This window comes from Dermacentor albipictus, chromosome 1 (assembly GCF_038994185.2).
Source record: "Dermacentor albipictus isolate Rhodes 1998 colony chromosome 1, USDA_Dalb.pri_finalv2, whole genome shotgun sequence".
In the NCBI taxonomy this organism is placed as follows: Eukaryota; Metazoa; Arthropoda; class Arachnida; order Ixodida; family Ixodidae; genus Dermacentor; species Dermacentor albipictus.
Genome location: NC_091821.1, coordinates 266367410 through 266384818, shown reverse-complemented (window position 1 = coordinate 266384818; position 17409 = coordinate 266367410). Strand labels below are relative to the sequence as shown.

At 48.6% G+C, this 17409-nt stretch overlaps 1 protein-coding gene across 4 annotated transcripts in view; it reads left to right on the top strand.

The window, feature by feature from the left end:
- The window catches only part of LOC135915636 (band 3 anion transport protein-like), a 316698-nt gene that overhangs the window by 144127 nt on the left and 155162 nt on the right, over positions 1-17409 (top strand). For 2 of the 4 annotated variants that reach the window (XM_065448767.2, XM_065448776.2), the window contains one exon: positions 5225-5295. The gene's annotated coding sequence lies outside the window, so the exon portion shown is untranslated. Of the gene's footprint in view, positions 1-1889; positions 1909-2106; positions 2224-5224; positions 5296-17409 lie in introns of those variants that run through there. The other 2 variants (XM_065448789.1, XM_065448784.1) reach the window with 2 other exon arrangements.

Genomic DNA, 17409 nt, shown 5'->3' with positions numbered 1-17409 from the left:
TCGCCCGCGTCCCTTGTTGCAGTGTGTGGGCCCTCGCCATCCCGAGTGACGTCACGGCTGAAAGCGCGCAGCCCTGGTTTATCTAAGTGGCGTTGCACCACTACACTTCGACATCTCGGGCCGCTTGTCTTCCTAAAAAGAAAACGTTTCTAATATTCGAAGAGCCATCTTAGTGCTGAATTAAGTGCGTTGAGCTGCATGCATGACACCTCCAGAAGTGTCACGTTATTTCAAGAAACAAATTGATCAATTTCCCAGTAGCAGCTGATATCGTTCGCGCGCCTCCGCAGCGTGGCCTGGCATTCGTGCGACCATCTTCGCTGTCGAAGCCGCAGCACAGACGCCTTCGCGCCACTCGAAGCCGGCCATAACGAACCTCCCGATCTGGTTTGACGGTTCAGGCGTTCGTCACTTGAGCCGACAACCGTTGCGGAACCGCTCCCCGCAGTTGAGAGCAGTGATCTATATTTTGCGTTTGCGGCGGCGGGCGCCGGCACGTCGGTCGATTCGTGCTTGCGGAATAGTTTGTCCGCTTTGCCGGACAGCAGCAGTCGCCGTAAACGAATTAATCAGGTACGTGGCGCTGGGCCACGATGTGCCGTTGACGTAAACCCGGCTTCCTCGTGTGATCCCATCGTTGAGCTGGTCGCTATACTGACCTTGGCCGTGCGCGGCGGGAAAGCTCGGGGGATTAGCCCCTGCGCATGAGCCACTCACTGGTCGAATGAAAAACGGCCGACACTGCGGCTGGGCTCAGCCGGCCGGTCCGTAATGGCGGCTCGCCCCATTGGGCGCCTTGTTGTTATCCGGGGCAAGGGCGTTCGCCGGGATGGAGCGGAGATTTATTGCCACCCTTTCTGCTCGACTCCTCCTCCCAATGCTCTCGGCGACAGCCGCTCGCGATGAGCCGCCATTTGCTAAGTCTGGCTGCTGGGCTCCTTCCTGTCGTTTCGCCGTGAGTACGCGGTCGGATGACGACTCCTTTGTCTCCCCGCGGCCATTGCTGATAGGAGCCGATGCGCGTAAGCCGCCCCCTCGTCTCCGTGCTCCGTTTTTCTCCACTCGCCGCGAACCCATCGTAGTCATCCCCTGGTTAGAGTTTTCGTGGTAATCCGCGCAGCTAAGTTGTCAGTGGTGTATCTTGGCAGGTCTGCACGTGGAGGAAGTTGGTTACGACATAATGATTAATTTCTATTTTTCGCTTTGCGGTGCTGGGATCGTGTGTTTTCATTACTATCAGATCATCAGATTTTCATCCGTAAACTGGAGGCGCGAAGGAAATAAACATGGACGGAAGGACGGACCAGTTCTTTTACGTGTCTCTCCTTTCGTCCGTGTTTTTTTTTTCCCTTCGCGCTTCAAGTCTCTCTCTCTCTCTCTCTCTCTCTATATATATATATATATATATATATATATATATATGCTCATTCTGTCACAGTGCCAAAAAAAGCAAACATGCATATCAATGTTTAGGAGCGCTGATAAAGAAAATGGCCTAGTTTAATGTGTACGTACATGTAACGTTGACGGAGTGAATTAACGGCCCCGATTTTGTAGCGACTCCTTTCATTCGATTCTATGCCACTCTTATCACCCACCGTTCACGGCCGGCTGACCCCGTTGATAACGCGGGCGGAGCGTCGCTCTGACCACTGATGAACCAAGGAAAAGAATAGCATCGGAAAAGGCATCGCTGCAAAGTGGCGGCCAAGCGTGCAGTTCCAGGTGCGTCAAGAAAGCGTCCCGTTTTCGGGAAGATGCTGGCGAGGAAACGCTCTTGTGCCGAGTAGAACACGGGTGACGTCGTTTCCGTGGCGTGCATGATGAGCTGCGGGGTGACTGGCTTGCGCGGCGGGGCCAACCGGCGAACCGCTCACCACCTGAGGCACGGTGTCAAGGCCGAAAAGGGTGCGTGGAAACGTCCCGCCGGTGATGGCTCCCCGGGAGCCGATTTCGTTTTTCCCGCCCGTCGAGGCAAACGGCTCTCTCACGGCGCGCCAGCCAGCGCCGCTATCTTGAGCCCCGCGTCGTCGGCTGCCGGTTTCTCTTTTCTTTTTTGCCCCCGAGCGTCTGGCTGCTGCGTGACCGCGCCGAAGGTCGGTGGGCGTCGTTTTTGTGTTCGCCGCCGGGCTGACTGCACCGCCGGTGGCATTTCGGAGGACCATTAGGGGCCGCGTGAGGGAAGGGTTGATGCCACCGCGGGCACATCGACCTGACGGACAGGTAATCTGGCTGCACGCGCGCGGCGGGTGAATTTGCACTCTGCCCCTCCCAGTGTTCTTTGCATAAACTCGGTGCCGCTTTTCTAGTGCGCTTTCTGCGCGGGCGTTTTGACTGTAGCTGCGCTAAACCGCAGCTTGCGGTCTTTACTGGGGTTGTCAGTAAGCGCATCTTATTGCATGCACCTGTCACGCGGTCACGGGCTGGCATTGACCGAGTTTTGTGGCGGGAAGCACATGGCGAGTCGCAGCGTCCCCATCATCCAGGCGTGTGTGATAGACGAGGGGACGTCAAACGACCGTCTTCGTGTGACCATCTTTCTTGCGCATTGTGTTGACGCCTTTGTTGCATGATTAGAGCATCCCGATTTTGCCTTTCTTGTGTTTTTGCGCCTGAATGTCGTACAGCCACGGTTGCAAGCTTAGACCACCCGCCCTCGCTCCTGCATGCATCGCGGGTGGTGGTGCACCAATATTACTCTGTGTTGGTGTGGGCAATTGGGCTTCATTTCTGAAAATCTTCGTCTTTTGCGTTGCCTGAGTGCAGAAATATTGCAAAAATGTCTACAGTGTGGTGGTCAGCACATCATCGTTCCTGCACTGTCCGTGATCTTGTCAGTATATTGTAGACCTTCGTCGCGCTTTCTTTTTTTAGCTCCGGTATCACTTAACGCGAACACGCATCTACTCCGCATCTTCGCCATCTGCAGCAGCTGCACAAAATTGTACTTCGCTTGTAGACATGACAGAATTTTTATGCGTGACGCGCAACGACGCCAAATTTCTAGCGACCAGGAGCTAAACAACGCGAACTGCTCATTCCCAGTTTATAGTTTGTCGCAGCTATTGTTATCCAAACTGTTAAACGAGAAAACAATAACTAAAGAACGCGGTGCAAAGTGCATTCACAAGACCTACGGTGTTGGGTCGTCGGGCCTGTAACAACCGAACGCCGTTGGTTTTATAATTCGATCTTGCACCGTGTTTTTTAAAATGTATATTTCGTTGAGCAGCTTGGCTAACCTTATGTGGTACACACGGCATATACTTCCAGCGTGTCAGAAAATTGTCTGTTTCTTGAATGTGTTTAATTTCTCAATTGCAACATTAATCTCAGATGTTATACTTTTAACAAAAATGTAGAAAGTTTGAACGCGAAGACAGAAAAAAAAATGCATACACTGCACTCCCGATGTCCAAAAAGTTCGTAAATTTGGTTGAACAGTCTGTTGATACTGCAGGCACCGGGCCCTATTAACATTCAGCCGCCTGCTCCAGGTGACATATATTTCATATTTGTAGCACAGAACAACAAATCAATTACGCCTCTTCGCATTTTACTATAGCGTATGTTCACTATATATTGCAACTATCACATGAATTTTACTCAGGTCGTTATCATCGCCGACTTTGAGTTTTCGTTTGCAGTACTTTGGATACATGATGGTCTGCTCGTTGCATTGTGACGAACTCTTCCAACCATACGCTTCGAGATGTATAGACCAAATCTGATCTGCTTGCTAGTTCATATTTAGAATATAGCTAGCATGCGTCTAGGGGAGAGAGAGAGAGAGAGAGAGAGAGAGAGAGAGAGAGAGAGAAAATGTTTACCTATGTCGTGGTAGACGTGATCTCGGGTTGGAGCATTCACATACACACGGCCGTCAACCTTTTGACGAGTGCAGCTCTCTCTCGCAAAATTTCTCTTTAGCGGTTTTATTGCATCCTGTTCCGAAAAGGAAGCGGGCGGGGAGGGGGGTACTGTATAGCATGGCCTGTCCTGCCGGAATTACTAGTGAACTGTGGCACTAGTGTCGGAGTATGGTAGTTCAGTCAGCATGCTAATGACAGTTAGTACCTGGATTCGGCTTGAACTTTGTCCTTCTGGCTTGAAACGGCTTCGTTGCTTTGCCAGACAGTGATTTCCAACGCCGCAGTGGAGTACTCGGGATTCATTTTGACCAGCTGGGGTTCTTTAACGTGCACCAAATGCACGGTACCTGGTCGTTTTGCATTTCGCCCCCATCGGAATGCGGCGCCTCCGTGGCCGGGATTTGATCCCACGACTTCGGGCTCAGCCGCGCGACGCCGAAGCCCCTACGCCGCCTCGTGCCGTGCATACTATCGCGGCATCACTACGCACTGGACTTTCGCTCTTCAAGCCTAGTTATTGCGCGACGTTAGTACGCGAGCTCATCTTTCTCAAACCGCGAAGTTCTAATTCATTGAACCCTTAAAGATAAATAACGGTGAAATGGTCTAGCCGTACTTATTTCAACCGTGCAGGCCCGTCTGCCCGGCGTACGCTCCAGCCGCGACTGTGTGTTGGGGCTACCTCACCATCGAGCGAGTACTGTTTGCGGGAAAACCCGGCAGACCGGCTTGCGGTGCCTGCGGCCGAGCTCTCGCTCTTCTTTATGCGCCCCGATCGGCAATATCTGGTGCGGCCCGATATTGCGCGCTCTCCGTCCTCGCCGCCCTCTGGGGGGCCCGTTCGCGTCGCGCGACATGCCTGCCCCCCTCCCTCCCCGTGATTGGCCATTGGCGCGTGCCGAGTGGTCAGCGGGCGCTGCTTGATTGCGTAGCTGGGCGGCGAGCCCTGTGGGCGACATGACCCTGCCTTCTCCTCTGCGAAAAAATGCTCGATCGTCTTCGCCCTTCTCTCTTTCTCGCGGATGTTTTTTAAATTCCTTCTCTCTCAGCGGAAATGACTTGTTTGGCCGAGTATCACGTGGCTGCGGCTTTGTCTCGTTGCTCCTTTCATTGCGTCGGATTTTTTTCTTCTTCGCGATTCTGCAGTCGGGAGTTTTCATTTCTCCCGGTGAACGCAACGCGCCCTGTCGCGTGTTGAATGCGTGTGACGCGACAAAACTGCAAGCCGGTCGATCCTCTCCCGCGACGTTGTGGTTTGAAAGGAATACGGTTCGTGCCCTTCTGCGTGTGTTCGCGTCTCGTGCGTGCTGTGCAAAGAAGCTGAATTGACGGTTTCGCCTCTCCTCCCGCAGCCGCCGACTCGCCGCGCGAACCTGGCACGACAGAGTGACGGAGCGCAGCAGCTGGGCCGATCTCGCAACAGGTATGGCTGCTTTTCTTTTCTGTCAAACTCCGCGTTTTCCAACTTAGCCCGACGTTGGCGCGTGGTGTTGGAAGGAAACTTGAAACGACGCGGGAACTGCATGCTTGAGAAACCAGCGTGACTCATCGTTGAGTCGGCCTTTGCACCTTACATTGTCACGGCATGCGTCGGGTTTTGTTTGACCCTGAAATGCGGCCGCGCACGTTCTTCTGCCCAACTCTGCCGCAACTTATGCTTCAGGGGCAATCTGCTGCGCTCGAGCAAATAGTCTGACCGCTGCTGTTTCCCTCGAGCAGAATGGGTGTTTGCTCCTGGAGCTCATTTTGCCAACCGAGTCAAGGCACTCTTCCTGCTGACCTGCAGCATACTTTCGTTTTCTCTGGGTTCTGTCAACTGCCGCTTTGACGTCCTTTACGTCAGGGCGATTAGCGCCAGGCTAGTTTGCGAATACGCATTCAACCTCTTCCTTTTGTATGCGCAAGTGTCTTGCCCTTTCTCATGCAGTGTCTATAGCTGCCCAGAAATCTGTCGTAAGACGCTATTTGCTGGCAGTATATTCCTTGCGCATTGTTAAACGAGGCCATCTCCAATTGCCGCGCTGTGTTTCAAACCAGAGTTCGTGGCCTGAATGAAACCTATGTCGGCCACATGGGTCTCAGCGTTTGAAGCGTAAGTCCGGGTTGACTAATTTCGAGTGCGTTTTCTTTCGGCGTTTGACAAGTTAAGATGCACTTTCCCTGGCAAATAGCCGTTCCACCGTTGTCACGTACATGCGTGTTGGATACGGCTGTGAGAGTCGCAGCCAGCATGTAAGTGAAGGAAACAAGGTGAACGCTAAGCTGCAACACAGTGAAATACTATAGGAGTACTGAGTGCTGAGCGAGTTAGGCTGTTAGTTAGCGAGATATACTATAGACGTATTTTGTACTATTTTTGCGTGTTTGATAACTGAATGGAGCTTAACTCTAGTTGCTGATGAGAACAAAACAGATGACAAGACAATCACGTGTGTGCGTTCAGCTATAGGTTCTCATACTGTCGTGTGTTATAACTACATTCAATCGCTCCATGTCGCGTGTTCATTCTGAACATTACTTATAGTGTAACATTACATAAAGCGTAAGAGTGAAACCTGTATTTCTCTAGAAGGGGCATGTTCAGTTATTTACTTTCTCTCTCATTTTCTGGGAAATAACGCCTTACTCGCATTTCTAAGGATACACATTCGATTGGTCAGCTCTGTTGGAAGTCCACTGGGCAGCTCGGTATAGTGCCGCGATAGTTCGACGAGTGTGTGTATGCACGTGCCCCGAACCGGAAAAATTTTCGGAACTCTTAATCTAGGTTTTGTCGCAGCCAGTGCTTCTATATTCCTGTATTGAAATAAGTGAACACTTCTCCGTACGTGCGCTGGTGAGCTCGAATTTGCGGGTTCGATTTCTCGGCCGCGACGGCTGCATTTCGATTGGGTTGAAAGTCAAAATACGCTCCCGTGAAATGATGTTTAGGTGCGCGTTTCAGAACCCCAGGTAGTCAAAGTTAACCCGGAGGCCCCCCACGACTGTATGCGTCATAATGAGATCGTCGTCTTGGCAACGTAAAGCCCCAGAATTTAGTTTAGCTTCTCCGTACTGCTGTCCACGTTTCTCACCGATATCCCTGGAGTCGCGAGGTTCGGAAACTTTTGTCGCCGGCTGTGTTTAGCTAGCACGCTTCTCCTCTCGCGAATTGTGCACTGTACGCGTTGGACGCATTTTGTTTCTGCTGCCGAAATTGCACCGTTGGAACAGCAGACGCATAACAGTCATCGCATACTCGTCGCTGATATTACCAGCACGTCATCTGTATTAAATGCGAATGCATCTGTCGTGACTTTCAGGTGTTTATTCTGTAGTACGTGCGTTTGCCTATTAAAACCTTCGATGTCGGCGCGCTGTCTATTTATATACGAGGGCGAATAAGAAAGTATTTGCCCCTATTTTTCATTAGCCAAAATAAGGTACGTACAAGCCTTTACAAATGTACGTACGATTCTACGTATCTTACGCTATTTTGTCCTCATAGTCCCTACACCGGTTCATACATTTGGCCCATGGCAGCACAAAATTTGAGATGCTCCTGTGGTAGAATTTGTCCGGCTGACTGTGTAACCATCGTCGGACTACTGTCTTGGCTTCATCGTTGCACGTGAATCGCTATCCTGCCACGAAAGGTGTCTCAAAGCGAGACAGCTTTCCCCATATGTGGGCTGCATTTCCTTGTGGATTTTTATGCGTGTTCGTCCCTTGCTCCATACAAAACGAATCACACTTCGTTGCTCGGACGCCGTGGTCGTGCGAAGAACAACCGCCATCTTCAACAACTTACAGCAGCGCCGTACCGCGGAGCTACCGGTAGATAAGGCCGGTCCGGTCCAAAAAAGGTCCACCACTAAGGAATGGATATGTTGACTTCGCATTTACAGCCATAATTCGGCTTAAAAAAAAAAAGGGGGGGGGGGGGGGCAAAGACGTTCTGATTCGCCCTCGTATATGTATGTATATGGTGCAGTGTAGAATCCGTTACTCTATAGCTGAACGCGGCTTTCAGCGGCGTCAAAGCACGAGTTCGGATAACCGCCCGCAGCGTCATTTCGAAGCACCACGGTGAGCTGCGCTTTCGGCGCGTGCTCACCGTGATTCGAAACGGTCAGAATCTATCGGCATTCTTTCATTGCGAAGTCTTCCATAGTGCGAATGTGTAAAGGTCGTGCGCCACTGCGGGACCAAATCGCGCTTTAAAAAGGCAAATCCCTTGGCGGAGCCCGTTAAGATACGCACCAGAAAACACTATAGAACGAGCGTTCTGTACTTTTTGGCTCAATAATATACGCTCCTGTGAGGCACCACGTAGATTTCACGTTATTAAAATTATTAAATTGCATATAGTTAAATGTCCTGAAGCGGCACAGTCGTTTATGAAAGACTCTGTCGTGGATCCGATATGTCATTCAGACCACCAGTATAGGGTTCCGTAACAATCACCTAAAGTATACGGTATACTCGAGAGTCCGTGCGTTCCACCGCCGCTGTCCGAATGCAGCCTGTAGTTGAACCTGCGACCTTGTTCTCGGCAGCACGCTGCCATAGCCGCTGAGCCGCCGCGACTCTAGCGTGTGCAGTTTGTGTACGGTCCTAACTTTGCAAGTGAAAGTTCAAAGCTACTGATGCACTTCTCGCGCAGCATAGAAATAAAGTTGAAAGAAGAAAAAAAAGAACACATACAAGCAACGTGCAGCCATTGTGTGCCTGCATTCTTTACCATTTTGCAACCCACTCGGATTATGGCTCTTTTTGATGCTAGGTTCGGTATATATATATATATATATATATATATATATATATATATATATATATATATATATATAGCGTAGTGCGCGCGTAATGCGACCGTGTTGCATCGTCCTTGTGCGTCGCATTCCTATATGAGTGACGATGAGGGGCTGCGCAGGCGTGTCGTATTAACGGCGCCGGAAAGGCGCATAAGTCGAGGAGCATGGTATGGTCCCTAGAATATCAACGAGGAAAGCGGGGCGCGCCTTCCCCGTTCGAGCAGCTCGGCGCTTTCTTTGGAGGCAGGAGATGCGAGGTTGTGTTACGGACTCGGGGCGCCGCATACCGCCAGGCGCTACAGATGGGGACGGGCATGAAAATATGATTCACTGCAGTCGCCTTCGTGGAATCGCTTGAATGTGTGTCATGGGCTGGGCTTGAACCGCGCTTATCGAGCGTCGTTCGATACGGCGTCGGCTCGTGGCGCGCGGCTTCTGCGTCGCCGCGTGCTATTAATTTTTAAATTGGCGTGTTGACTCCACTGTCCTCGCTGGTTCAGGCGCCCAACGCAAGGACGACATCGTTCGGCAGCCCTCCGCACCCACGATCTGGGATGGCGGTGCCGCGATTGATCGTTTTTCTTCTTCTTTCTTTCTTCTTCTTTTTTTTTTATCGACCGCAACGCACGTTTTTCTTCTCCCTTTTGATCGAAGTGTCACGACCGCGCGCGACCAGAAATCCGACTCGCTATCTTTCGCTCAGCAGCGAAACAACCGGCAGCGCCGAGGTTTTTTTCCGCACGATGGCGTCTTTTCAGCCGTGGACTTTTTCTCACTGGGAACCTCGCCTTTACACTCCCCTTTGAGCTGAACGACATCGCGACGAAGCGATAAATGACGGCCGTCTCAACCGAATTCATGAAGGCGGCCGCGAAATTGGCTAGTGCGCGAGTTGTGTCATCCTTTTTAATTGAACGCCCACAGGTGGCCAGCGCGTTTTCTTTCCCTCTCGAGGCCTCCTCCTTCGTGCGGTGCCGCTTTGAAGGCGTGCAATATACGCATGCCTTCGCGCACCTCCTCTGCTTTTTCGAGCCGTCGCGAGTGCACGCATGTGGCTGCCGTAAATGTTATCGGAATGTTAGCGTCAGCCGCGAAGGAATTAGCATTGCGCGCTGCGTGTGCCACGCGCGCGACCCGTGAGCAGCGGCCGAGGCCACGGGCTGCGAGCGTCGCCCGGGAGCGCATTGCGTTTCTGAGCACGCTTCTATACGGCGGCTTGGATTCCGATGAGCACGGCCATTAAAAGCGAAGAAAGGAAAACAGGCGCCCAACTGTGTGAGCAGTCGGTGCTGTTTTTTCTTCATCTGCTTCATTTTCCAGAGCTGGATGGACATCAAGGACGCACGTACACGTTAGGGCCTCCGTTCTGCTTAATTTTCTTTCCTTCTTCACTCCCCCGTTCATTCCTCTTCCGTTGACACATTTCGACAGTGTCCGGTCGCGAGCACAGTGCCGAAGAGCGGCAGCAACAAACCATTAAGTTTTGGTCAAGCACGGCTGAAGCGAAGCCCGGCGATATAATCGTTCGAGCCCTGGGAATGATATGGAATTTGCGTGGATTCGCAGTTAGCGTGGCGGGACAGCGTACCTGTAGCTTCTTTACCTTTTCTACGCACGAATTTCTGTTAATTCCCTCTTGTCTGTTCACAGTAGTGGGATGTTTAATATTACGAACTTGCAAATTTATCGCATCAACGTCAGTGCATTATTGCATAGATGAAATTATTTTGGTGAATGTTGGCCGCTCTGTGTAAGTGGCAATTTAAACAGCAGAGCTCACCCAGGGTAAATCGTATTTCATGTACAGGAAGTCATTTATGCTTGATTCGAAAACAGTTGGTTGGTAATACTGAGATGTCGTAATGCCGGTAGAGCGGACCTGTGTGGTGGCATCATCATCCTGTTTTTAATGTCCACTGCAGGACGAAGGCCTCTTCCCAGCGATCTCCAATTACCGCCCGCCGACCCCATCTTGTATATGCATGCGTCTGCGGATTTAACTTGATCACACCATGCCTAATTTTTTGCCGTCCTCGACTGCGATTCCCTTCTGTTAGCACCGATTCTGTGACTCTAATAGACAACCGGTCATCCATCCGCCTTACGCATTACAGACAGCCTACCCGGCTCGATCTTTAATGCGGACCCGCCGTGGTTGCTTAGTTCCTTTCGCGTTGCGCTGCTAAGCAGAAGGTCGCGGGATCAAATCCTGGCCGCGGCGGCCGCATTTCTATAGAGGTGAAATGCAAAAACGCCTGTGTACCGTATATCTGGGACACGTTAAAGAGCTCATGATGGTCAAAATTAATCCATGAATAATAATAATAATAACAATAATAATGAATAATGCATTCTTTATAATAAGATCGTGGTTTTGACACGCAAGACCCCAAAATGCAATTTACATTTTTAACGAAGCATTCTTTGACTCACTTTTGTCACTTTGCGGTAGGTATAGTCCTTGTTTCGCCTTTAAATCACCACCATAACATTCCGTACAAATGGTTAGCCAGCGAAGCTTAAACGTGCAGCCGCAGTGTTTATCACTGGGTTATCCCGACGGTTCATTAAACGACGGCTTGGTAGGCTGCCGGATCCTGGGTACGCAGTTGCTGTTCGCGCCCGGCTGCACGAGCCCGTTGTGCCCGCGCTGCAGTATCGGCACGGTATAGACGAGCTCGTTCCCGGTTCTATTCACGGCATTGCTGATCGAAAGCTGCCTGCTCTTCAGGAGTACGTATGACGCGTTGCCTACCCATTTCGGAGCCGGAGAAAAACTTCTGCGCGCGTGCTCGGCTGCGACGAAGAGCAACGACGTCACTATTGGCGCAGCCAATCGCGCGCCTCGCTTGCTTTTTTTTTTTTCGCACATGCGCATGGGGTTGCGCCGGAGGAGTTTTCGGCGTACAGGCAACAGACGGACGGATCGGTTAGCGACGTACAGCTACGCTGTAAAACGAAATAATGTGTGACCAATGGAATGGAACCTCTACCATCGAGCACAGCAGCCGAGTGCCCTAACGATTAGGCCACGATAGCACTTTTTTTCTTTATTGTAATGTGCAACAAAACATGCATTTACAGATATAACGTCAACACATCATCCGCCAGCCTGTGTAAGCTTGTTTCTCGCTTTCCAAAGCCAGCACCTCTTTGACACAGTCGGCGCATACACCCCGTGCCACTTTGTCGTCTTCTTTCCTTGCCGCACCCTGTGCAATGAGGCGCCGTGTTAGGCTGCACTGTCGCCGGCTCTGGCCCACATTGCCCAGCAGTTTCTTCGTAGCAGCTTACGCCGCGTAGAAACTACGCGACCTTGAATAGACTTCGTGATCGCCCAAGTTAATCACGCTGACGTACATATATCGACGTAGTTTTAGCATACACCACATGAAATAGCCATATATGCGTACGGTCATATAACACGTACTCGCCGATGACATCGCAATCCGCGTTTCTCTCGCTTACGTTCGTCCGCTACTCATGCAGAGCCCAACAATCGTCATGTCGTAGGCTCGCGTCGAACGGCCGGCGTAGAAAGCATGCCATTGCTGTCATACGATCGTCTACAACGTGGTTGTCGTCGGGCCGCTGTCATCTCACACAACTACTCGACTTGCAGACACGCGTTCGTCCGCTGGTATCGTTTTTCGGAACCCCAAATAATGCTGAATAGCCAGGTACCGGCAAAATGCTTCACATAGATTTCCACAGTGCGTGGGACCTGCGCAATTTTGTCATCCTAATGTCAACTAGAATATCGGAAACCCCCATTTAAACGCCCTCTAATCCGCACCGCCGTCTTTTATTATTTTTCATTGATGTGCTATAAGGAGATGCTGACGCACAATTTAAGGCGATGGCTTCTCCTTAGCTCTTGAATGGGTCTAACCGAAACACACAGAGTTCAAGATTACATAACAAACGACGTTCCTATGCAAGCACCAGAACTTGTCAAGCAACGTTTTCACAATAACACTATGACCTTAAAAATACATCTTACGTACAATATCCAAGTTAAATAACTCCACAGCACTGTAAAAGAAAGTCTCAAAAATACAAATGATACTGTCACCTAATCAATCTCTAGCCAGCGGATGGTGCACACATTGTGGAAATGCATTATCACATATTTTCAGAACATTCAACATAACATAATACCCAAGCACATACACATATACAGCGACATTGAAATAAACGGAACATTAAGAGCGTTAATAACGACCAACAATGCCGCTGTCTTCGATAAACGTTTTAATGCTTTTAAAGCGCTCTTCCGCAAGGCCGTTGGTGGCCAAGAGCCCGTAAGTTCCTTTAAACTGAGAGTTCAGCGGTCTAATATCATTGGAGTTGATTTAAGTCGGCGTCTCGATGTGTCGTCATGTGGGAAGTCTAGAAGGACGTGATATGTATCTTCATCTACAAATTCACAATCACATTCGGGAGTTTCCGCATGGCCAATTCTTTGTAAGAAATGTTTTGTGTAGGCAGTGCCTAGCCTTAATCGATGTATAAGGGTTTCTATATTTGTCTAATGACAATGAAAACTTGAATTCGGTAAACGGATCGATATGATACAAATTCGACTTCTTAGAATTCTGGTCAAATCACGTATTTCTACAAATTTTGAAAGACGTTGCCCTTATAATGCAGCGCAATTCATTCTTTGATATAGTGGGAGCCGAACCACATCAACGTTGAGGTGTGCTTTTCGTGCTGCTTCGTCGGCTGTTGTGTTGCCAGGAATGTTGCACTGTCCTGCTATCCACTGGAATGCTATTTCATGTTTCGCTTACCTTGCCTTTGTGAGGTCTTTGAGTGTTTCGTATATGATACTATCACTGATTGTTTTTCCTTTTGTGCTGCAGAGTGGTGCTAGTGCCACTTGTGAATAGCTGAAAATTACCCATTGTTGCGCATCTCTTATGAAAGTTGTAAATTTTATCGCACACAGGATTGCGAATAGTTTGACCGCTGTGTACGAAGTTGCGCGAGATAACTTAAATTATTCTTGTTTATTGAGGTGCGGTATAAGGAACGCTGAAGTTGAAGCGGTTGCTGCACAGGAGCCATCTGTATAGACGTGTCTGTATTCTAAATACCGCGCATATATATATATATATATATATATATATATATATATATATATATATATATATATATATATATATATATATATATATATATATATATATATGGTAAAGTGCTAGTTGTTGAGCAGCTACAATGAACATGTCTCTTTTTCTGAATATCACGTCTACTGACAATTCGATTTTTGGAAGTGTAAGCAGCCGTGGAGTATATTCGACGTCTGGGTTCTAAAATTCATTTCTCGGTAATGCATGGAGATTTTCTTGAATTTCTTTGTTAACATAACTTCTATCTCGTTCCATTATGTCTAGAGCCAATGGGCTATTTTTATGGTGTGGTTGAATACGAAAATAATGTCGGCATGTTTCTGTAGTTCTCATAACTGGAAACGGTGGTTGGCGAGCCTCAGCCATTACAAGACAGCTAGAAGTGTCTCGTGGAACTCCTAGACACATGCGTAGTCATCTAGCTAAGAGACCTTGAAGTCGCTCTTCTGACGTATGGGGAAAGTCCGTGTAAGATGGGCGTGGAATACAGGTACGCAATTTTTTCTCGTATTAATGTATTGTAAACAGTCAGCATGGACGATACTGATCCACCCCATGAAGTGCCTGCAAGTCTGCGAAGTACCATCACTATCGCACCTGACCTCGTTTTCGACTTTTATGTGGGGCGTCTAGGATAGCTGCCTATCAATTATTATACCAAGAAATTGGTTCTGTGTGACATTGATTAGAGGTTGTCTTTCCAGATTAAGAGTGAAATTTTTTACTGCCTCCGAGTGAAGGTCAATTCAGCATGTATTTGCGTGTGATAGAAGAACCATTCCTCTCTCTCTCTCTTTCTCACAATAATTGGTTAATGATAATTATGCCGTTTTGCAATGCCATTTGAAGTAATTGAATATTAGACCCAGATGTCCAAATGCACACATCACCTGCATACTGTGAGAATCTTAACTCAAAAAAGAAACGTCGTTCCTGTAAGGCGTCCGGCCCGCTGAATGTTCACCCGACATCTTGTTAGTCAATCGTCGTCAATGCTGACTGTAAATGTCAAAAAAGAAAAGAGCGCGGCACAAAGACAGCGACCAAACAGATACATATCTTCTTCTTCGCCGTCTTCCTGTCTCTTAAAGTTATGTGGAACTGTTTTCGTTACATCGCTCGTTGCGCGGTCCTTAAACTCTTCTCAAGCTTCGTTGTTAGCCTCCAAGTCTCTGCTTCATTTAGTACCGCTAGTATGCAATGATTGTACACATTGTTCTCAAGGATACCGGTAAACTACCGGTCATGGCTTAGTAACGCCTGCCGTATGCAAGCGCTCCAACCTGTTTCATTCTTTTGTAAATTTCATTTTTATGATAAGGATAAAACACGAGTTCTTGTTCCCTTGCCAGTCTATTTATTTATTTATTTATTCATACTGTCAACCCTCTGTTGAGGGTTCTTACAGGGAGGGTTTAAATACAGGCAGACCGTATATACAGGTGCATCAAGCGGCAGCGGAATCACAAAAATACATGTTTAACAATTTTTCAAATTCACAAACATCACTGGAATCTGGCACAAAGCTTGGTATCGCGTTCCAAAGTTCAATCACGGCAGGGAAAAAGAAAAGCGGAACACATCACTGTGAGCAAAGTATGGGCGTAAAACATATTGATGATTAACACGACTACTTCGTTTTCCTGGAAGCTGCACATACTCATCTTTGTTGATTTTTAAATGTCCATGTAGCATTCTAAAAAAACACTTTCAGACGATTTTTTTGCCTTCGTATTTCTAGTGTTTCCAGTTCACAAGACTGCAACATCAGTGTAACGGAGTCTAAACGGCGGTACTTTGAGCATATTAAGCGCGCGGCACGACGTTGAACTTTTTCTAACTTTGTAGTCATTTCTTTCTGATTTAACATTACCTTTGTTTTCTGCATAGTAATGTTCAATCCTACTCTTACACTTCGTCGGCTTAGGGCCTCCAACATTTCTTGCAAGTCATATCCAGCCTTTATCAACGTTGGAGATTGACTTGCATCAAATTATTGTTATGATATGACAGCTTCAGTGAGGTTAGGTTAGAACCAATAAGGCTATAGATACGTTGTCAACGCGTTGTCAACCACCATGTGATCGCAATAGACGGAGGGCTTGCTTTGAGCTTATCTCAAAACGGACAAGGCCAATAGGCCATACCAAAGAAATCACAAGAAAATTGCGGTTCTCTGTGTACATATATAATTAAATGTTAATTTCTCTCACCTTTCCAATTGCGCGCCCAGCTTTCACTGTTTGAGATTTTCGTGCATGTGATCGCACTGGCATTGTTGTATGGATCCACTGAACAGCGATATAGAGGAAATGAATCAATTACTCAATTGTACCAATCAGACAATCTGTTGTATGAGCTCGAAAACCGTGATGCCCACGTAACATTCCCGTCGACGTTGAAAAGGGTTAATATTTGCCATATTATCTTTTTTTAATATTCATGCTGTGCCAGGCATGGTTGTACCCAACAAAGGAGGAAATATCGGCGCGGTGTTGGCAATCCGTTTAATGTAGTTAGCTTGATAGGGATGGTAGCATAAATATTGGCTTATGAGACCCTTCAGGCGCCGTCCCTGGTTGTGCAGCGCGATAACTTTGCGATGTAAAGCATCAGATATAATAGTTCAGTATAGCAAATTAGAAGGATTATAGAGAGTTTTAGATTAGGGGCGCAAGTGGTTTGCGCATGCAAGAACTAGGGGCCACGGTACTGCGCATGCGCAGTACCGTGGCCCCTAGTTCTTGCGTGCGCAAGCCAATTGCGTCCCCTAATCTAAAACTCTAATTACACTATGGTAGCCCACTTGACCACTGCCATTACATATAGCATTTTTGCACGCACTTTGTTGCTCGTCTTGTAACGTTCTGCTTCTGAGCCAGAACCTATATACAATCATTTGCTTCTTGCCTTGCGTCCTGAGGCGCAAATGCATCGTTTTCTCCACTGAGCGTGGTGGAATCTATACTTGTTCTTTCTCAGGGAGGCGTCGCATGGTGGATCGGATCGGATCGGAAAACATTTATTGGGCTCTAGAAAAGAGATTTTCGCGGCTTCAGACGGCGTCTTCCATCTTCTGATGGATTCTTCTGTCTGCAATCACAGGGTTGGTGCCCTAGTCCAAGGCTCCACTGAGTATGGCCAACCCGCGAGCTCGCTCTACTAGGCGCTTTTGGCCGTTCAAGCTTACGCTGGAAAGCATACTCTCCCACTGTTCCACTTCGCATGGTGGAAGTTTCATTTGGTACAGGGGCGTTTTCGAAAACAAGTAAAAGTTTACCACCAGAGAAAAAGCCCGGCATGCAGTGCCATCGGTCGTTGTATGCCGTCTCTCTTCTTTCTAAATACCAAGACGGCGAACTGGGCGAGTCGAGCGTATGGTGAGACCGTGTTCCGGTCGGCAGGATAATGAGGTTCTCTCTTTTCTCCGCGCCCCCAGACGCATTGATTGCTTCTTGCAGCCGGCCTCGATCACAGACGTGGGGGGTTTGTTTTGTTTCTCAGCATGTTAAATAACCGCACGACGAGTCCGCATCTTAACTTCCGGATCAGGTTGAGCGTCAGCTGCTCCGGACGATGTATGCGCATCGCGAAAAACCATGTTCC